Source organism: Humulus lupulus, chromosome 5 (genome assembly GCF_963169125.1).
Source record: "Humulus lupulus chromosome 5, drHumLupu1.1, whole genome shotgun sequence".
Classification (NCBI taxonomy): domain Eukaryota; kingdom Viridiplantae; phylum Streptophyta; class Magnoliopsida; order Rosales; family Cannabaceae; genus Humulus; species Humulus lupulus.
In genome coordinates, this window is record NC_084797.1 from 79,278,171 (window position 1) to 79,298,630 (window position 20,460).

A 20,460-nucleotide genomic window follows, 5' to 3' on the forward strand; every position below is an offset into this window, starting at 1 on the left:
TTGTGATTATGAATTATGTTATTGTGGTTATGTTTTCATATGACTTAGGTTGACAATGATTGCTATAGGAAAAGTATGTTAAGAATGTATGACATATGTCTCTAAGCTTTTATGATGTGTTTTCCTTCCTTGTTTGTACTTCCTTAATGGGCTTTTAGCTCACCCCTTACTTTCCCCCTTGCAGGTAGACACTAGGTATACTTATTTGACATGCATGGTGAGTTGAGTCAATTTTCAATAAAGTATTTATGTATGCTATGGGGAGCCAGTGAATGAGGAAACGATGTGGAACACCATAGTGCCTTAGAGTCTTTTCTTATGTTAATTTATCAGTGGAATGTATTTATTTGCTTTAAGAGTGCATTAAATTCTCTTTTGGTTTTAAACATTGGATCCAAACTCTGCATTTATTTTCAATAAAGACCCATTGTATTTTCAGTCAAATAATGAAATCATATACGTTATTAATAAAAATAGTATTTTAATAAAGATATGAGATTAGGGGCAGTTTACATTTTGGGATCATCCTCAACTTGAAGAATCATAGGAGATTTCTATGTGACTTCTTCAAGTTTATCGTAGAGTATCTCTACTTGAAAACATTTCTCATTTGATCCCAACTCTTTAAGCCTTTGGCTTCTCCGAGGCAATATGGGTTGCTCATCAACGTTTGAATCTTTCTCTTCATGAGATTCTGCAACACTTCTGGATTCTTGAGAGTTTCTATCAACATATAACATATTATTACAAAACTCTACTTCTTTTGATTCAATTATCACATTAGACTCAAAGTCTAATAAGCTATAGGTCTTGCTATTTGAGGCATAGCCTACAAATGCACACTTAACGACCCTTGGACCCAACTTGGTCCTTTTAGGCTTTGTGATCTTGAAATACACAAGGCACCCCCACAATTTAAGATAGCCTAAGTTAGGCTTCTTTCCTCTGCATAACTCATATGGAGACATATTGTTCTTTTTCATAGGAATTCAATTCAATATATGATGCGCATCAGTAACACTTCACCCCACATGGTGCAGTGCATTCATGTATAATATGAATTACTCAAACAATCTCAATCGAACACATTAAAATAATTTGAAAAGTATTCACCACCTCTATCACTTCTAAGAGTCTTATTTGCATTTCCAATTGATTTTAAATGCAATAAATGCCTCATCCTTACTCTTAAGCAAATACACATAAGTATAACTAGAGCAATCATCTATAACTATTATGAATTATCTATTTCCTCCTCTAGTCAACATGTCATCTAATTCACACAAATCATTATATATTAAATCTAGCAAGCTTGAATATCTATCAACACTTGGAAAAAGTTTCTTAACCACTTTAGATTTAACACATAATTCACATTTATCATGCTCATTCACATCACAATTAATTACTCAACATTTAACAACTCTTTTAATTTTGCTATAACCTATATGAGCAAGTCTATTATGCCACAAAGTAATAGAGCTAGAATTAATCACATTACAAAATTTGGATGTCATATTATTATTGTCATTATCAAGGGTACAAAGTTTGATCATCCCATAACTTGAATAACCATTTCCCACAAAAGTACCCAATTTAGTCAAAATGAGTTTAGTGGATTCAAACTCCATTTTGATAGCAGATTTACTCAATAGACTTCCACTTATAATGTTTTCATTCATATTGGGAACATAGAAAACATTAGTTAGGATCACTTTCTTTCCCTCGGTGAAATACAAATCAATGCAGCCCTTTCCAAGTACTTTGGATCTTTTTTCAATTCTCATTTGGACTTCAATTCCCTCATTTGCACTTTCAAAGGTTTTGAAAATAGTCTTATCATAGGTTGCATGAATGGCTGCACAAGTATCATACCACCATCATTGCACCTTCCCTTGGGTTGTATTAACTTCACTCAATGTTGCAATGATCTCAACATCAATTGCATTGACATGTTTACCTTCTCTTATGGTTGCATTAGTCTCATCACTATATGCATAAACTATGTCAATTTCCTTTAGAATTATCATGCATTCCTCATCGAATGCATTATTCTCAATTAGGGTTACAATTAATTCCTCATTGAATGCAATGATTTCAACATCTATTGCCTTAAACCTAATATTATTATGGTTAATCTTAAAATTACCATGTTTGACATGATGATCAATAATTTTACAAATAAAACAAGTATAACAATAACTCTTGAATTGTTCATTAACATTCACCATTGTATTCATAAAATAAACAATAAACTCAAACTCACAAAAATATGTCAGCAAACACATTTCATTCAAATTCTTGAAATCTACATATTTAGAATTAGGATTTTGATGTTAAAAATCTCATTGACTTTGCAATCACATAGAGTAGTCTCATCCTTTTTTGATGAAGACTTTGAATCCATAGTCACATTCATGTAGCGCATATTCAAATAGAATTTTCTTTGATCTTTCATGTTTATGTGTTCAACACATACTGAATCTTGAAGCAAGTATTTGAAGATTGTAGAAGATGAACAAATTTCCCTCATTCTTTATCATGCAAACCACAAAAGAAAGTAATTAGGAATAGAGATTTTTTATTGTTGTGGATTTATGGCTTACACTTTCTGATCCAACAATGAATAATGGAAATTGATTCAACATATCAAACCCTAGAGACTAATCAAGAACCATATTCATAGTAGAATTGCCAATCTTGATAATTAAATAACCATATTCAAAGTATGAATGCAAATCAAGATAATTTAAGATTAAATAATTATAACATGATTTTAGAATGAAAACAACACAAATTAGATCAAGTGATACAATGGACATTTGAGTTGTAGAACCTTAGCCACATAAAATTATAAGTCTATGATTTTATGTGAATCAATGGATGTTACAAGGCTTAACACAAATTGAGATTTGTTGTCCAAAAATCTCTATTCCTAGCCTCCCCTTTGAGATTGTAGTTGTTGGGGTTTTATGCCCAAATTTAAACCCAATTTTTTTGTAATCTCACTTATTATCATTAAAAGAATAGAAAACATTTTTTTACTTGGTCAATCACTTTGCTCACGTGTTTCATTTTCATGATTTTTTGTTTAATATAAAAATCTATTAAATCTCGAGCATATAGCTAATCGTATTTATAGTGACGTAATCACAGTAGAATATAAATATGATTATATGTTCAAAATAAGTTAGTCTTAAGATTAGTCAGTGCACATCATTTACAATGACTTGCCAATCTACGATATGATCTACTTACACATCGCAGTGTTATGTTGTTTCCATAACATTAGCAAAATAGATAAGATCGGATGTATTTGTTACATCGGAGTGGACCATCTTGGGAACTTGGTTAATCATAGATATGACCATCTATAGCTTCTGATGAAGAAGTGAAACGATGGTTTCCTTTTATTTTTGTTCAAGGTGCTAAATGATAGAGATCTCATTTCAGTAATTAATATTAGTTTACTGAAATATCATTTACAAGGAACTAAGTGTTTTAAGGATAAAACACAATGAGGGGTAAAATGGTATTTTATTCCCTTCTTATTGTAGACTGTCTATAGAGGATTGAGTGACAATTATGGTTGTAACAATGGATAATTAATAATGTATATATTACTTATAGAGCGTTCTATGAATTCAAGAGTGCAATTCTGAGTCTTTAGTGGAGCCACGAGGAATTAATAAGTTAGTAAATTTATTTGTTAAATTTATGATAACTTATTGGAACTTGATTTCATAGGGCCATGGTCCCCACTGTACCTTGGATAAAATCATCTAGATAGTGTCAATTAAATGATTTAATTATCAATTAGAATTATCAAAGTTGACTAGGTCAATTTTGGATAGTTTCACATAATTGTGTAATTTAGAGAAGAAAAGATAAATTAGGGTAGATTTATTAATTAAGATAAATTGGTATCTAAATTAATAAATAAGTTTAAATCAAGGTTCAAATTATAAATAAATAATTTGATAAAGGATTTGTATAATTATTTTATTAATTAATCAATAGAAAATAATACATGCCTTGATTTTAAGTCCAATGGGCTTATAATTAAATGAGAAATTTCACGGGCCTAAATCCCAAGATAATTTCGACCTAGGGCTGATATTATCTATTGTTCTATTGATTTTTTTAATAAATTAAATGGCCTACTTGAGTCTATAAAATGAATGCTTAGTGAGAGTTGAAAACAGATGACAGATACTTGTTTATGAGAAGATCAGAAGATCTAGTAGGTTTTAGATTCTCTCTACAAACATAACTCCTTTTCTAAGCCTCATTATTTCTCTTCTTCTCTTTGTATCTATCTCATGTGTTGAGAATTGCACACCCTATTCTAGGTGATTCTAAGGATATTTGGAAGGTTGTGAAGAAAAATGAAGAACGATTCAGTTTCTTGGTAATACTCTGCAACAGAAAGGATACAAGGTTTAGAGAAACTGAAGGAATGAGTCATTCATTCCACTACGTATAATGTAAGTGTTCTTATCATTATTTCTGTTTGAATTAAATTTTAGAAATATGTTCTACATTATTTTGTATTAATTTGTTTAATATAAGACCTACATGAAAATAAACAAGATCATGTTTAAGTTTCCTAACAACTCGTCTCAGAGACTTTTGTAATCTTTATTTTAATGCATGAATGTTAAAATTTTAATTGTTTGATGTGTTGAGTAATTGGATCTGTTATCCCTGTTTTCCCCTCAAGACATGTGGCATGACGCAATGGATCCATGGGCTCCCTCAAAGAGATCTAGGCCCATCCTGAGGCCGATGAACAGGGAAGAAGATAGTCCTAACAACCCAATAGTCAATGAGCCCAACAATATTCGATGGGCGTGACCATAATAAGGGAACTGAGACCCAGATGCAAGCCCAACTCAACTTCCTGGTCACATCCTATCCGTGTCCTCGGGGATGCCAATAGAGGTGGTCGGATCACTAGTCTATGGATAGACCTTGCCACGGATGAACCCATCCCGGTGAGCGAACCAGGACTCTTGTAAATGAACTGGGACATTAGTAAAGGAACCCATACTAGACATCCGGATAAGCCAAGTTTGATCTTCCCGGACACTGACACGTCCCAAGAAACACGGAAGTTGGTCTCCTCAACTAACCTGTAGAAAAGGTTACATATAGAATGTACGCTGCTACCAGGAAACTGTAACGCCCTGGATAGCCAAGACCGTTACAATGTGTGTTTATAAAACTTCTAGACTTGCTAATCAAGTTATTTAATTAAAAACGTGTTACTGAAACTATAATGGAACTAGGGTTAAAAGATTTTGTTCTTAAAAGTCGCATTTCTTTTAAATATCATTTCCTGTTTACACGGGATCCCAAAAACAATAGAATTAAAACCATTTACAAAAGATTCACAATTTAAATACAGCATTAGCCATACTAAGGAAAAATAGACAGTTCAACGATCCCTTAACTGATCAACTCCTCGCCCAAGGCGACCGAATAGCTGACTATGTACATTCAGCCCCACAACTCTCCATCTCAGGACTGGACTAACTTGCCTTTGCCTTTACCTGCACCACGTAGCACTCGTGAGCCAAGGCCCAGCAAGAAAACACAATAACAGAGCATAAGCAATCAACAGACAATCCAATATCTCATATTGCATAAACATGTTCTCAACCATATAAACATTCAGAATAACCAAGTATTTAGCATACTAAACATATCAACTCATAACATACACCAATTCACAAATGATAACTAGGGTTAGCGCCCTCAGGCCGCACCCTCCGTTATCCCACTGACTCCGACCCGCTTAAACTGAGCTCAGTGAATATTAAGCTGTGCGCAAATATTGTGTACGGCACCCTTAGGCCGCTATCACATGTCCCATGGCATAATACCATCATTGACATTATACAGGTATCGGGAGCTCTTAGTCCCATCGCAAACATATAACCGGGTGCAGTTTTCTTACCTTTGGATTTGCTAGCTTTGTTCACTGTGATCCTTGAGCACGATCCTCCCTTGAGCCCCAGCGCACACCTAGTCACAACCATAGATCAAAATCATCACCAAACATCAAGTCTGAACCCTAGCCTCGGGACCAATCCCGAGCCCTCGGGAAGCTCCAATTCCACCAAACAGGGTGGTGGAATCGAACCCCAAACCCCGGGGAAAAAACCCTTGAAAATAACTCAAAAACCCCTTTCTGGAGACAGGGCAGCGCTACAGCGCCCAAAGGCTAGCGCTGTAGTGCTAGTCATAGACAACCAACACTACATTTTCCCTTCCTGCGATTTCCCCGAGCCAACCCTTACAAAAACTCTTCCAATCCTTAACCAAACTTAAAAATAGGATTACTAACATACTCCACTCATCCCAAGCATCACAATCATACAAAATCTAACCACATGCACCCCTAATCCCAAAATTCACCATAGTTGCTCCTAGACTTCAGAAACTCAGCAAAACAATCAAAACTTCAAAGTTTAAAGCTTAGAATTTTATACCTTTGATGGAATTTCGACTTTGAGTTAGCTTCTAGACCTCCTTAGCTTCCTCTTCCTCAATCCTTGGCTTGAATTCCCCTAAAGTCCCCATCAATTCAGCTTAGACATAGTTCAAACAATCCAAACCAGAAACTGAAAATTCCAAAGTCTTACCTTAAGTGATGGTGTGTTCTTGCTAAGCCTTTGCCAATCCTTCAAGCCTAGCTCAGAATTCTTGTTGCTCAACCTAACCTAACTCCCCTATGAGCTTTGCTCCAAGAAAACTCAAGAAAATGATGAAGGAAAGCATAAACCGACTCTTGGAAAAATGCCCTGCTTTCTTCCCTTTCTTTTTCTTTCTTTTCCCTTCTTTTCTCAGACTTCTACCTTATTCTACAACTTCCACTAAGCATAAAGCCTCAGCAATACCTATCTCTTAAAAGCCAAATGACCATATTTCCCTCCCCTTTAATCCTAAGTCTTTTAATCCACTTAGGGGCATTTTGGTCATTTTACCCAATTCCCGCTAATTCCTCAAGTGTCTCTAATATTTTCCGCTTACTTCCTGATACTTAATTAATCACCAATTATATTCCTCGATGTAAAAATAGACCCCAATATATTCACTAAATTCTCATTTATACCCCCAGGCTCGCCCCGAGCCGGGTATAAATCCCCTCCGTGACTTTTTCACTAACCTGCTCACTAGAATCGTCTCGAATCACAGATCACAGATATATCCACATAATAATGTGGTCTCAACAATTATCGCATATATATACAGTTATGCCCTCAATGGGCAAAAATTACAATTATGCCCTTTCTAAACTAATCAGGGCCTACATGGATACTAATACACATAGCCATGCATCTCAAATATTCAAATAGCCACACAACATGCTTTTAATCATTAAATCACATATATTCTGATTATGCCCTCCCGGCACACTAATCAAGGCCCTTAAGCCTCATTAGTAAATTTGGGTCATTACAGAAACAGTACTGCCACTACTCTGACAGTTCCTATCCCCAGGATCCCCTTAGAAGCCCACACGGACCAGTTTGAGGTTATGTATTATTGGCAGCTGTAAGGCTTGGCCATGCCCAAGTCAGCCCAATAGGCCCTGATTACTATGTTTTATTTAGTAACATCCTTTGTATTATGCCTCCATTAGCGAGCAAACCATGATTATTACATCCCTATTATCCCATTGCACTTTATCGCCTATAAATAGGACTAGTTCCACACTGTAGAGGGGATAGGAGATTTTCTCTTGTAAACAATTACTCCGCTCAAACTTGCAGAAAACTCCATTGTCAGAAGCTCTCTAAAAACTAATACAATAGACTCGTTGACTAAGGTTCATTAACACCCCAACCACGTAAAAACTCTGCTTGTTGATCTTTGATCCTTTCTTTCTAGCTCTTATTTCTCATAATATTGATAGTTTCCAAAAAACTCGGTGAACATTTTGGTGCTTTCATTGAGAGTTGAAGGAAGCTTGAGTCAATCTCAACCATCTGCAACAATGGTAAACATTTTGGTTTCGAACATCATGTATGTCTGAGTTGGGACTGGGCTTTGAGCCTTGCGCCCTATTGGGTTTTGAACCCCCCAAATCATGTATGTCCGAGTTAGGACTGGGCTTTGAGCCTTGCACCCTATTGGGTTTTGAGCCCCCCAGACCATGTATGTCTGGGTTAGAATTGGTCTTTAAGCCTTGCGCCCTATCCCAAACATACATGGTCCGGGGGGTTCAAAACCCAATAGGGCGCAAGGCTAAAAGCCTAGTCCTAACCGGGAAATACATGGACTGGGTGGTTCAAAACCCAATGGGATGCAAGGCTTTAAGCCCAGTCATAACCCGGACATACATGGTCCGGGGGGTTCAAAACCCAATAGGATACAAGGCTCAAAGCCCAGTCCTAACCCGCACATACGTGGCCCGGGTGGTTCAAAACACAACTCCTAAAAATTGGTTGACCTAATGTGGTCTCAAATAACAAAATCCTTATTCATGTTTACTTTATAATGGCCCAGAACCATTGGAACATGAAGCTTAGGTTTAAGTTGTTGAAAATTACTCTTATAAACGACCCAGGCCATTGGAACCTGAACCTTAGGTTCAAAATAAGCTAATCAACTAATCTCTGATGGTCCAGGCCGTTGAAAGCTAAACACCATAATCAGCAAAAATAAATCAGATGACAGTTATTAACTCCTTAACGACCCATACCGTATGAACCTGGACATCAGGTTTAGAATGATTTATCTATTTAAGTCATATCTAAAAGAATTCTCTAACAGTCCAGGCCATTGGAGCCTGAACTATAAAGTCGAGGTAAATCAGTTAAGTTATATTGATGAGTCCAAAACAGTCCAGGCCGTGAAGACATGAACGTGGGTCTGAAGACAGGCTAAATACCTTCTGCAGCGTTTCCCTAGTGGTCCCGGCCGTATGAACCAGGACCCAACATTCGACCCAGATTCATGCAGACTAATAAAACACTTCGTGAATTTTGAGGAAAAAGAGATGAATGTAATATAGAAATCATAGTGCAGAAAATAAAAATCAATATATAAATACGAATGTTAAAAATTGTCTCGGACGCATCCACGTCCATAAAATTAATACAATTTCAAATAATAGAGAGAAAGCCCTAACTAATATACAAAGGCCCAGGCCTAGGCTTCGTTCTAATCCGGGACATCCAGAGTATTCTCATCTTGTTCATCCCCAGCTTCGCATCAACTTTCTCCTTGGCCTCAAATTCAGCCCTCTTTGAAGCCGAATCCAGATAGAGGAGGAGGTTCATGTTCTTGTCCTGGAGCCAGGCCATGTAAATGGCCTCATCAAAAGTGGCCTCTAGCAATGCATCCACCTACTCCTTCGCTATGCAAGCCTCCTCGCTCAGCTTCATCTCAAGTTGAACCGTGCCCTCCAAAGCCTAATTCCAGACTCAAGGTTTGCGACCCTCTCCCTCTCTTGGAGAAGTTGGGCCTAAGCTGCCTTTAGAAGGGCCTTGATCGAAGCCTCCGAGCCATGAACACGATGCAGCTTTGCCTCAAGATTTTCCACCAACTTCTTATGTTGAGTGTCCTTCCTAGACCAAGCTTCCTCGTGCTATGCCCGAACCCGGGCAGCCTCCTCATGATCGGCTTCAATCTGAGCAATCTCCTTGGAAAGGGCATCCTTAGCAGTTTCCCTCTGGTTAACGGCCCCCTCCAACTCCATCTGAGCTGTCTCTAGCTTCATCGCCATTTCTGCCACCAGATTCGTGTTCCTATGGGCCAACAGGGCATCCTGGAATAAACCAAATTTAGAAAATACACAGGCAATAAGTACGATAAAATAAAAGATTATACAAGCATGTGACTTACCGCGGTGGTCTGGTGACGAAGGGCCTGGGAGACAAATAGGGCATCCTGGCTAGCCAAGTAGCACACCGCTTCAGTTGAAGGGTGGACATGGTAGTTCCCACCTGGGCTAGCAAATCCACAGCCAACGGAGTTATGTCGTGACCCACCTTAGGCCAAAACCTAGTCTCGGCTACCAATCAGTCCATGATGGGTTGGGGAGCATTGAAATCCTCCAGACGATTGGCAAAATCCACCTTCCGCCGGATGGTCAGGGCCCGGTACACCTCATCCCGTCTTCCCGCCCATCGTCCCAAGCCCGGGACACCATTTTCATCCACTCCTCCTGAAGGACCAGATCCCCTTCCTTAGGAAGGGCTGGATTGATGGGGAGTCTGAGCGCATCCAGGAGCTATTGTGTGACGATCAGGCTCTCCCCTAAGGAATGCTCCTCGGCCAAGGAAAGATCCTTGGTCCTAGCCCTCTTGGCCTGCTTCAGGGACTCTACGACGATCGATTCTGCTACCCTCTTCTCTGTCCTTCCACCTTCAGATGGCTCATGTTCCAAGTTAATGACTTGGAGAGGAGCAGGTGGGGGCGAGATTGTTTCGACGGCCACTACCGGGAGGGAACTCGTAGCTAGAGTGCTCTCAGAAATTTCTGGGACTAGCCTTGAATCCCCAAGGATCAGCTCTATGACCTTTTTCATTGTCGGGCCCTTGGGGCCCCTCTTCGTCGAAGCCTTGATCATCTCCTTCATCTTGTCCACGGGGTTGGACATCTCCGGATCACCTGAAATAGAAACGAAGAAACTAATTAGCCAAATATACGAATGGGTATAGAAGTAAAAAAATAAAGGAAATATTAGTGTAAATTCCTCCGCGACGAACCCTTATCTAAAGAACGGGCACGACTCAACTCCCCTAGGGTGAAAGAGTGAATTCGATCCCCCATGTCATCTAGGTCCAAAAATTTACCGCATTGTAAGAACCATGACGAGTACATAAGGGTCAGTGTATCTATAACAATGGGGCAAGGAAGCCCCACTTTATTTATGGTCTCGATCAGATAGTCCTGGTACTATTGCCTATTCCTAACTAAGTCCTCAAAATGACAAGCATAAGTTAAAATCGTAGGCGAGTTACCTTGCCCCAAAATGCTAGCTCTGGGAGCTCCAGTGTTTGGCTGCCTCCCCTTGAGAAGGGCATCCAATTCTTCAGAGTGAGCTCTCTCCGCCTGACGGGCCTGCTCCTTCTTCATTTTCTATGCATCTGCCTTGGCTGCGGCTTCCACTGCTTCGATGTGGATGAGCGCCAGTTATTCCCTCAGCTTAGGATCCCTTTTGCATTGCATCCCCTGGAAGCTAGGGGCATCTATCGACTGGTTAGCAGCCAACATCCCGACCAGCCGAAGGTTCTCTGTAGTTACGAAGCCCCCCACGTCCAACTCCTCGGCGCTCAGAGTGGCATAGAATTTCTTCTACTCCAGGATCAATTCGGTCTAAGCATATGGACCTGTGTTTTGGGATTGTGAGTGTCCAGTAAATAAAACTGACGGCTAAAGAAAAAAAAAAGGAAGTGGAAAAGAACAAATTACCCACATGCTAGAAGTCCAGCACCAAAGTGGGGTGTATTTCTAGGACGAACCCAGATGTCATGAACCAATAATGTCTAACATCCAGGGGGTGTTTCCATGTGCTGAATAGAGCCGGACTAATTTTGCGGACTTTCAATTAATAGAATCTGTCCTGCGTCTTGTCTTTGGAGTTGAGTTGCAGCTCCAACTTGTAAAAATACATCACCTCCGTGGGAGTGGGAGCTGGGATCTCCTTCGAGGCGCAGAATATGTGCCATCATGCAAGCAATTTGTACGCTTGGGGGAGACGCTGGAAGGGCACGATCCCCACAAACTTGAGGAACCGTGCGAAGTGATTGTGAAGTGGGATAGTGGCTCCCGCAATGATGTGGCCTATGCTCTAGGCCCCGAACACACCCACGCCCACACCTGTATGGGCCTTCTCCTCCTTCCGAGCTAGCCAGTTGTAGAAATGTCCCAAAGTCGTCTCTATTCCAAGGGATTTCTCTAGCTAATGTAGCATCTGGTAGTTCCAGGACTCATTCTTCTCCCCGTCCATTTCCCACGTGTTTCCAGTGGGGAGTCTGTACCCTTCCAAGATTAAAGGGCCGCCTGGACGATGTCTTTTGGATGAAGAGTGACACCACGACTCATGATCAGGGGCCTGGAAGCGACAAAGAAAAAAAAACCAAGCAGTTAGCACCAAAATTGAAGAAAATTGGTTACGGAATGGGGGTTTTCCTAAAACTGCTTGGAGAAGTCCCCTCTAGACCCATATCCGGGATCAATAAAGGTCCCAAGATCCTTAGTCGGGAACTAATAATCGAAGGTTTTCTCTAACTCTGCCAAGTCAACATTGGGACATCTGAATTGATCTTGGACAACTAGACAGGAATTATCGCCTAGAAAATCTCCTTCGAGGGGCAGAATATGCGCCATCATGCAAGCAATCTAAAAAGTTCTCTTTTTTCTTTGAATATGTAGTATGTGTAAAGTTGGAAATGAAATTGTCGAGGTATTTATAGGGCAGAAATCCACTGTGGGATCCAACGGTTCAGAATGGGGATCTCAGGATTATCCCCATCTAACGGTCCCAGATGACGCAGAGGCTTTAATTATCCCAATCGAGCACTAGATCATGGATTCGTCAATCCACGATCCACACCTACCTGATCCAACAGTCAACATTGAAAATTTCAAGGCTATCCCCATCCAATGGTCCTAGATGGTGTAGAGGCATTAAACAGCCAACTCGGGTACCCTATCAACTTTTCTCATACAGACGGGACACCTCGAAAATTACGCTGACACCCATTGGTCACTTGGACAATCAAAAGATTTTTTCTAGATCTAGGAGGCAGGAATGGTACAGACGCACCAGTTGCTAGAAGACACGTGTGTAAAACATTGTGAATTTGAAAGGACGGGGATCGCCTAAGTGCCCCCCAACTAAATGAACCCGTCTTCTAGGAAACAAATCAAGATATTTGGCTTTGATCCAGGCGAGTGAGGGAAGTCTCCACCATGCAAACACTGATGAATACTTGGGGGTAAATGTTATCCCTGTTTTCCCCTCGGGACACATGGCATGACGCAAAGGGTCCATGGGCTTCCTCAAAGAGATCCAGGCCCATCCTGAGGCCGATGAACAAGGAAGAAGAAAGTCCTAACGACCCAATAGTCAATTGGCCCAATAATATTCGATGGGCGCAACCATAACAAGGGAACAGGGACCAAGATGCAGGCCCAACTCATCTTCATGGTCCCAACCCATCCGTATCCTGTCCTGACGACCCACTAGTCTATGGATAGACCTTGCCACGAATAAACTTGTCCTGGTGAGCGAACCATGACTCTGGCTAATGAACTAGGACCAGACATCCGGATAGGGAAAGTTTGATCTTCCCGGACGCTGACACGTCCCCAAGAAACACGGAAGTTGGTCTCCTCAACTAACATGTAGAAGAGGTTACATACAAAATTTACGCTGCTACTAGGAAATAGTACTGCGACTACTTTGACAAATCCTGTCCCCAGGATCCCCTTAGAAACCCACTTAGACCAGTCTGAGGTTATGTACTATTGGCAGCTGTAAGGCTTGGCCATGCCCAAGTCGGCCCAATGGGCCCTGATTACTATGTCTTATTTAGTAACATCCTTTATATTATGCCTCCATTAGTGAGCAAACCATGATTACATCCCTATTGGGCTCGGACTTGCACCTGATTCCCTATAAATAGGACTAGTTGCGCACTGCAGCGAGGATAGGAGATTGTCTCTTGTAAGCAATTACTCTGCTCAAACTTGCAGAAAACTTCATTGTCAAAAGCTTTCTAAAAACTAAAACAACAGACTCGTGGACTAAGGCTCACTAACGCCACAGCCACGTAAAAACTCTGCTTGTTGACCTTTGATCCTTTCTTTCTAGCTCTTATTTCTCATAATATTGACAGTTTCCGAAAAACTCGCTAAACAGGATGGATTTCATGTTTTTATGAAGCATATTGAATTTTATATGATTAGTAGAAATTTTAGGTTATTTTGTTGTGTTTTCTATTCCATTAATTTTTATAAATGCTTAATTTTTTGTAAAACAAGGTAAAAATTAATTAGAAAACGTTTTTGGTTTGAAAAATTGCACACAAAAAAAATCATAAAATTTGGCCTGGCTGCCAGTCGCACGCGTGCTTGTGCGCATCCCCCTTGCACGCGCGCATCGCTGTGCCACCGCACGCACCTGCACAATCACTCTCGCCCTGGCTCCCCTTTCGCGTGCGCGTCCCTTGGTGTATCACCCCTGCGTGCGCGCACGCCTAGTCAGTAGCCATAGTGAACAGTACCAGATAAGGGTCCTGTTCATCCAGATTTTAAAATTTTTTTTTTTAAATTAAAGAAAATAAAATATGAAATTGATTATTTAGAACAAAGCCATAAATATCAGATTTATTTTATCATTTAAAAATATATTTTTTTAAATAAGATATTTTTATTGTTTGATATTTAAAAATTAGATATTTTCTTGTAAATACTTGTTATTTTTATTAAATATTTATTTGAAAATATTAATATTTGTTTATTCTACAGTATTTTAATATTTAAATTATTTGAAATTTGAAATTTGTTAGTTAGATATTTTTATGGATATTTGAATTTATTTAACTATTTTAAGATATTTTAGGGTTGTTATAACTATTAATATTTTTTTTAAATGGTTAAATTATTTTCTTATAGTTGTAACAACACAATATATTTTTTGAAAAGTTAAGATATTGATTGTAATATTTAAAATTGCCTAAATTTTGAAATATATAATATTTTTCAACCGATTATTAAAATATTTTTTAATGGGATTTAAATTAACTATGGTTAACTGTTGATAAATCCTATTTAAATTAAATTAATATATTTTTTTTCAAATTAACATACACCAAGTTGATTGTTGATAAATGAAATTTAAATTAACTATTGTTAATTGTTGATAAGTTTTATTTAAATTGATTTATTTTTTGTAAAAATTTAATTAATTCGAATTTTTTTGATAAATTCTAGAAAATTAATTGTGGTATTTTTGCAAATAAAATAAATTGTGATATTTTTGCATAAAATTCATAGATTTGCTGATATAGTAACATGATTAGACCCATCCAATTATAACGTGTATGTTTGCACTATATGTAGTATTTTTGCACTTGGGCTTAGATGCATATAGTGGTCCATATGTTTGCTCAACATATGGATTTTGCCAAATAAAATATTCATAAAATGATAGATTTTATTTGGGCCAATTAGAAAATGTAAAGTTTAAATTCCTATATTGTGGGTGGTTCCACTTGTGAAGGCCCATTTGATTTGCACTATTATAGTGGGCCTAATCAATTAATAACAATTAATAAAACGAACGTTTAAATTCATGTCATTTGGACCTTGTATGGAAGTATGGGGGCCTTAGTAGTGGGAACGACATACTGGACCCAGCCCTCCTCCATGCAAGCTCAATTGTTAAGGCTCATTTGGCTGCGTTGGACTTAATTATATAGGTTCATTATAATAGTTAAACCTATATATTGATTAGCAACTAATTAATTCTAATTTAATTGAATATGTTTCATTGTGACACATCAGAATTAATAGAAAAGTATAGGACTATGGTTTTAAAATTCTAATCTATAATTTTTGGGAGAACCATAGTCATTAATTTTTTAAAATTAATAATAAAAATACTATTTTTATAATGAGCTTATTTTAAGAATTATATTCGTGTAATGACCCAACTATTTCTAATTCTTAGATCTAACTACTACCTTGAAGAGAACATACACGAGAAAAATTCATAACTTTATTGAAAACTTTAAAATAATATTTGTAATACATAAATGAGCTCATTGTTTTAAAAATAAAACATAACTTTAAATGGAATTGTTTACAAAGCTAAATGCGGAAAAATACATAAAAATCGTAATTTAAAGAGACTAGAGAAAATAACGTCGTCCTCGAATCGACACGCAGCCCATCCACTCCATTCACCTCAACACACACGTCAAGCTTTCAAGAATCCTTCCGCCTTTGTATCTATTTTACTGCATCACACTGAAATAAAGGAGTGAGCCTAAAAACCCAGCAAGGAAAAACTACTAACAACATAAAACATATACATAAATCATATCATAAACATATACTATAAACATATATCTCAACTATAACCCATGTACATGGTAAACATTGGGGTTTGCTAGCTAAGAAACTATAAGCCTCAAAATACAACAAGGTTTGCTAACTAAGCAACTATAAGCTCCAATAACATAGAAGTGTTGGGGTTTGCTATTGAAGCAACAATAAGCCCCAAAAATATATATATCATAACATAACATATAAGCATATAAAAACTATCATATTTTCCTTACCAAAACCGGAATTTTTTAGAACAAATGCGGGACTTGGAACACTCCTAAAACCAACAATAGAATGGTGAGTATTTCTAAGAGTAAAGAATAAATGTGGAAACTAAACCTTCAAGACGAAACTTACCAAGAAAGATCTTTAAGTTTCAAGAGCCTAATCAAAAACCAATATAAAAAATTAGGATCTGAATAAAAAGGCTAAAGAAAACTAAAGAGTTTTAAAGGATTGAACTTAAAGAATAAGAGTACCTTAGTTGACCTTATGGATTGGTCTAACTCCAATACCGAAATACACTAAACCTCATTTCCCAAGTATTTTATAAAGCTTAAGAATGGAAAAGATTTTTCCCAACCCAAGTGTTTATCACTCTATGGTAGTACTAGCACCTTGGAGTCTGATCATAGCTGAAGAGTGAGTGGAAGGGCTAGTGTTAACCCAGAATTTGGTCAACTGACACGGAGTCAGAATATGCTTGATATGAATGAATGTGTTGAGAAGAACGTAATGACAAAAAGTAATAAGAACACGATATTTTTATAGTGGTTCGGCCCCAGGATCTGGTAATAACCTACGTCCACTTAGACTGTTATTGATATAGGAATCGAAGGAGTGATCAAAGAACAAGGGTTCAATGAGTTTCACTAACCTCTCAAGAACAATACAATATTCCAAGGAGAATTATTCTAATCTCAAATAATTCGAAAGCCAAAAAGTCCCTTCCTTGAGCTATCTTTTCCTATTTATAGGCTCAAGGGGGATTACATGATTTAGTTGCCAATATTCTCTCCTAAATAGTCGGATATTCAGGAGATTGTGTGAGTTAAATTCGGGATCTACAAAGATCTTTACAGTAATATGACATTGAATGCGGAACTATCGACCAGACTGGTCACAGGTAAGACTGGGCTGCTTATTGCTTCTAGTACATCCTCTGGTCGATACCCTAGCAGAGCTCTTCCAGGTGTTAGCCACGTGTCCAGGGATCACTTTCCACGTCATCAATGCTAATTTTTTGGATAACATTTGCCCCCCAAGTTTATTTATCAAGAGCAATAAATCAACTTTTGAGTGAACGAATCTTCGGTAACCCCACCATACGTGTCAGAACCCTTCGTGTGTTCTTGGAAAAAGTAACCTACTTCTGTCTAATCATGACTTTTCGGTTCCCCAGTAATAATTTGACGACCATTCCGCTTCCCCATACTTCGAAAAAGGGAAACTGATGATTACACCTTTTTAATGCCACAGACAAACTTATATAATACCTTCGAAATCTTCCTTTTCTTTTTACGCACGCCATTGTCTTCTCAAGAAACCCTAAAAACCAGAGTTTTAACCTTCTCCAAAGACCGTTCTTCTGCATTTTCAAGACTCAGTCCGAGAGTTCCTTGACCTTCGAAGACCCTTTTTCCATCTCCACGATCATTTTCTTGGTAAGTTTTCGAATTCTTATGCTTCAAATTTTCATGATGCATGCTCCTGTATGTTGACTGTTTGAGTTCATCTGCTTCTGGTTTGAGACGCTTGTGAGTAGAATGTTTTATGAGTTAGTTTGATAGTTAGGATCGCACTTTTAGGACGTAAAATCGAAGTAAAATTTTGATCTTTAGGCTAGTTGGAAAATAGGTTTTTCCCACCCTAAGGGGAGTTGAAAAAGCTTTCTTGAAATTTTTTTTACTTTCACCCTTTAATCCGTCTTTCAAGCTGTTCGTGCGGAAAATTTAGCTTTTTGTTAGAATGCTGTTGTATAAAAGCTTGGCTTTTATACTTGAGCAGCGTTATTCTAAAAAGCCTTTAAAAATTCTTTATCCTCACCTCCCCATTCTTCTGTTTGCAGACATTGATGCCAGATTTGTGGGGAGGTGAACGGCCCATCGATGACGATCTTCTCGCCCAGCTGCTCGAAGGCGAAGAACAACCGGCCGCCCGAATCCACGAGATTCCTTTTTCTCGATCCTCATCCAGACCTCGTCCTTCTCCTCCTCAAATGGCCCGTTCCAAATCTGTGGGCAAGAAAAGACCTGAATCTAATAATAGCCCAAACCTTCTTGCCCAGCCTGATTCGCAGGCTAGGGCTCCCTCGACCAGTGGTCGAGACAATCCTGTTCCTGACCCTAACATCCAAATTAGAGCCCGCCCTCACCATCAGAATCTGCCTAATGTCGAGTGGTATACCTCCCCGACCAGCGTAGTGACCCTTCGGATGGTTGCTAACTATTTCAGGAAGTATCCCCTCACAGGGGTTACTATTAAAATTCCTGCCGCAGACCAAAGGGCTAACCTCCCCGGAGGTATATATAGCGCCTGGTCTCGGTATCACATAGAGGCGGGGGCTTTCCTCCCTCTACATCCTTTTTATCAGGGTGTGGCGAATTATTTCAACATCGCCACTTTCCAAATTACTCCAAATGGATATAGAATGTTGGCCGCACTCTATATCCTGTATAAACTTAAAAAATGGCCAGAACCTACTCCCCACGAGGTCAATTATCTTTTTGACCTTAAATCCAACCTGCAACAATATGGAACGGGTTTCTTCCACTTCTGCCACCAAGAAACAAATTGGACATTCCTGAGTGACACTACGCACATATCGAACGTGGGGCAGTACAGTAAGGAGTATTTCCTTACACCAGACATAACCAGCAACAACTTGGCCTTCGCTCGAGGAGGTAAGTGTCGTCTTTGACTGGTCGATACTTTTAATCAAAGAGTCTCCTTTCATTTTTCTCAAACTGTACTTTGTCTTTCAGGCCCATGGTTACGTCCAACCCCAACACCAGACATGGTGTTAAGGTCCAATAGACTGGCCAGGATGACAAACGCAGAAAAAAGCGTCAAGTCCCTGGTTACTGATGAAAACTTGAGGCTGTCTGGCCTCCTGGCTCCTTGCCATGAAACAAGAGGGTCCGTGGAAGATGATGCCACTGCCGAGGGGGTTCCTGAGCAGCAACCTCCTGTGTCTCCTCCTTGAAGGAGGCCAACGGGGGTTACAATCAGGGAGCCCACGGGAAATCCTTCCGCCAAAAGGCCTTCTGCTCCCCAAGGCAAGGGGAAACAAAAGGCCAAAGAGCCAGTTGTGGATCTGGGGGAATCCTCTGATGAGAACGGTAAAATTATTTTGCTTTTAAATAGTTTGCCAATTCCCTATCATTTGTTTGACGGGGAGGGCAACTTTACATATACTCTAAATCTAGGGCCAGACTTCTTCATGCCAGATAGTGAGTGTGTGACTAATAGAGTCAATAGTATAGCGACCAGTAGTTGTAGCTTGGGTACTAACTTTGTGACCTTCTTTTTCGTTTTGATAAAGAGTCTTCATCTGCTTTTATCTTTATCCTTTGCATGTTTTTACTTATGTGCAGATATGGCCACTCCCAACGTCTTCGACTTATACCAGGCTGAGGAGGAAGAGGAAGTTCCTCAGCTTCGGAGAAAGTCGTCACGGAGACACACTGGCGAGACGAGCCAGGGACCTGCAAAAAAGAGTCGAATAGACGACCCTCCTAGGGACGTACCTACTGGGCAAACTTCTGCTCATCCTCCAACCCCTGCTGAGAAGGAGACTCCTCCTGCTCCAATGAATCCTCCTCCGGCTGCGTCCAAAAGGGAATAAGACAAGCGGGAAGATACTCTTGGGGCCAAACTCTCGAGCCATGCCGTACGAGTAGCCAAAGACTGTATTGCGTACATTGGGAAAAACGACCGCGTCAAGGATGCAATGGTTGAGGTAGAGAATATGACTGTCGACCTAATTCTGAACAGGACCCTGAACGAAATAGCCAGCGTAAGTACTTCTTTATCTTTTTGGCCTCAGTCCTTTAGTCTTTGCCACAGTTCTAACTTTTATCCTCTGTCCTCATGCTTTGCTGTCTGCCACCACTGCTCTCACCCGCACCCAAGCCACCATCGAACAGGCTAGGGCAAAGGCTATCAAGAGGCACTAGGTGAAGGCAGTTGAGGAACTTTCGGCTGTAGAGGCCAGGCACGCAAAGGAGTTGGAGGCGATGGCTCAGCAGAGGGATGCCGCGGTGACAAAGCTATCAGAGGCTAAAGCTACAAAGGCAGCTATAATAAAGCAGAGGTAGGATTATCAAGATGCCAGCCGAACCCATCTTCGCGAAGTCAAGAGATTGGAAGGGGAGCTTAAGT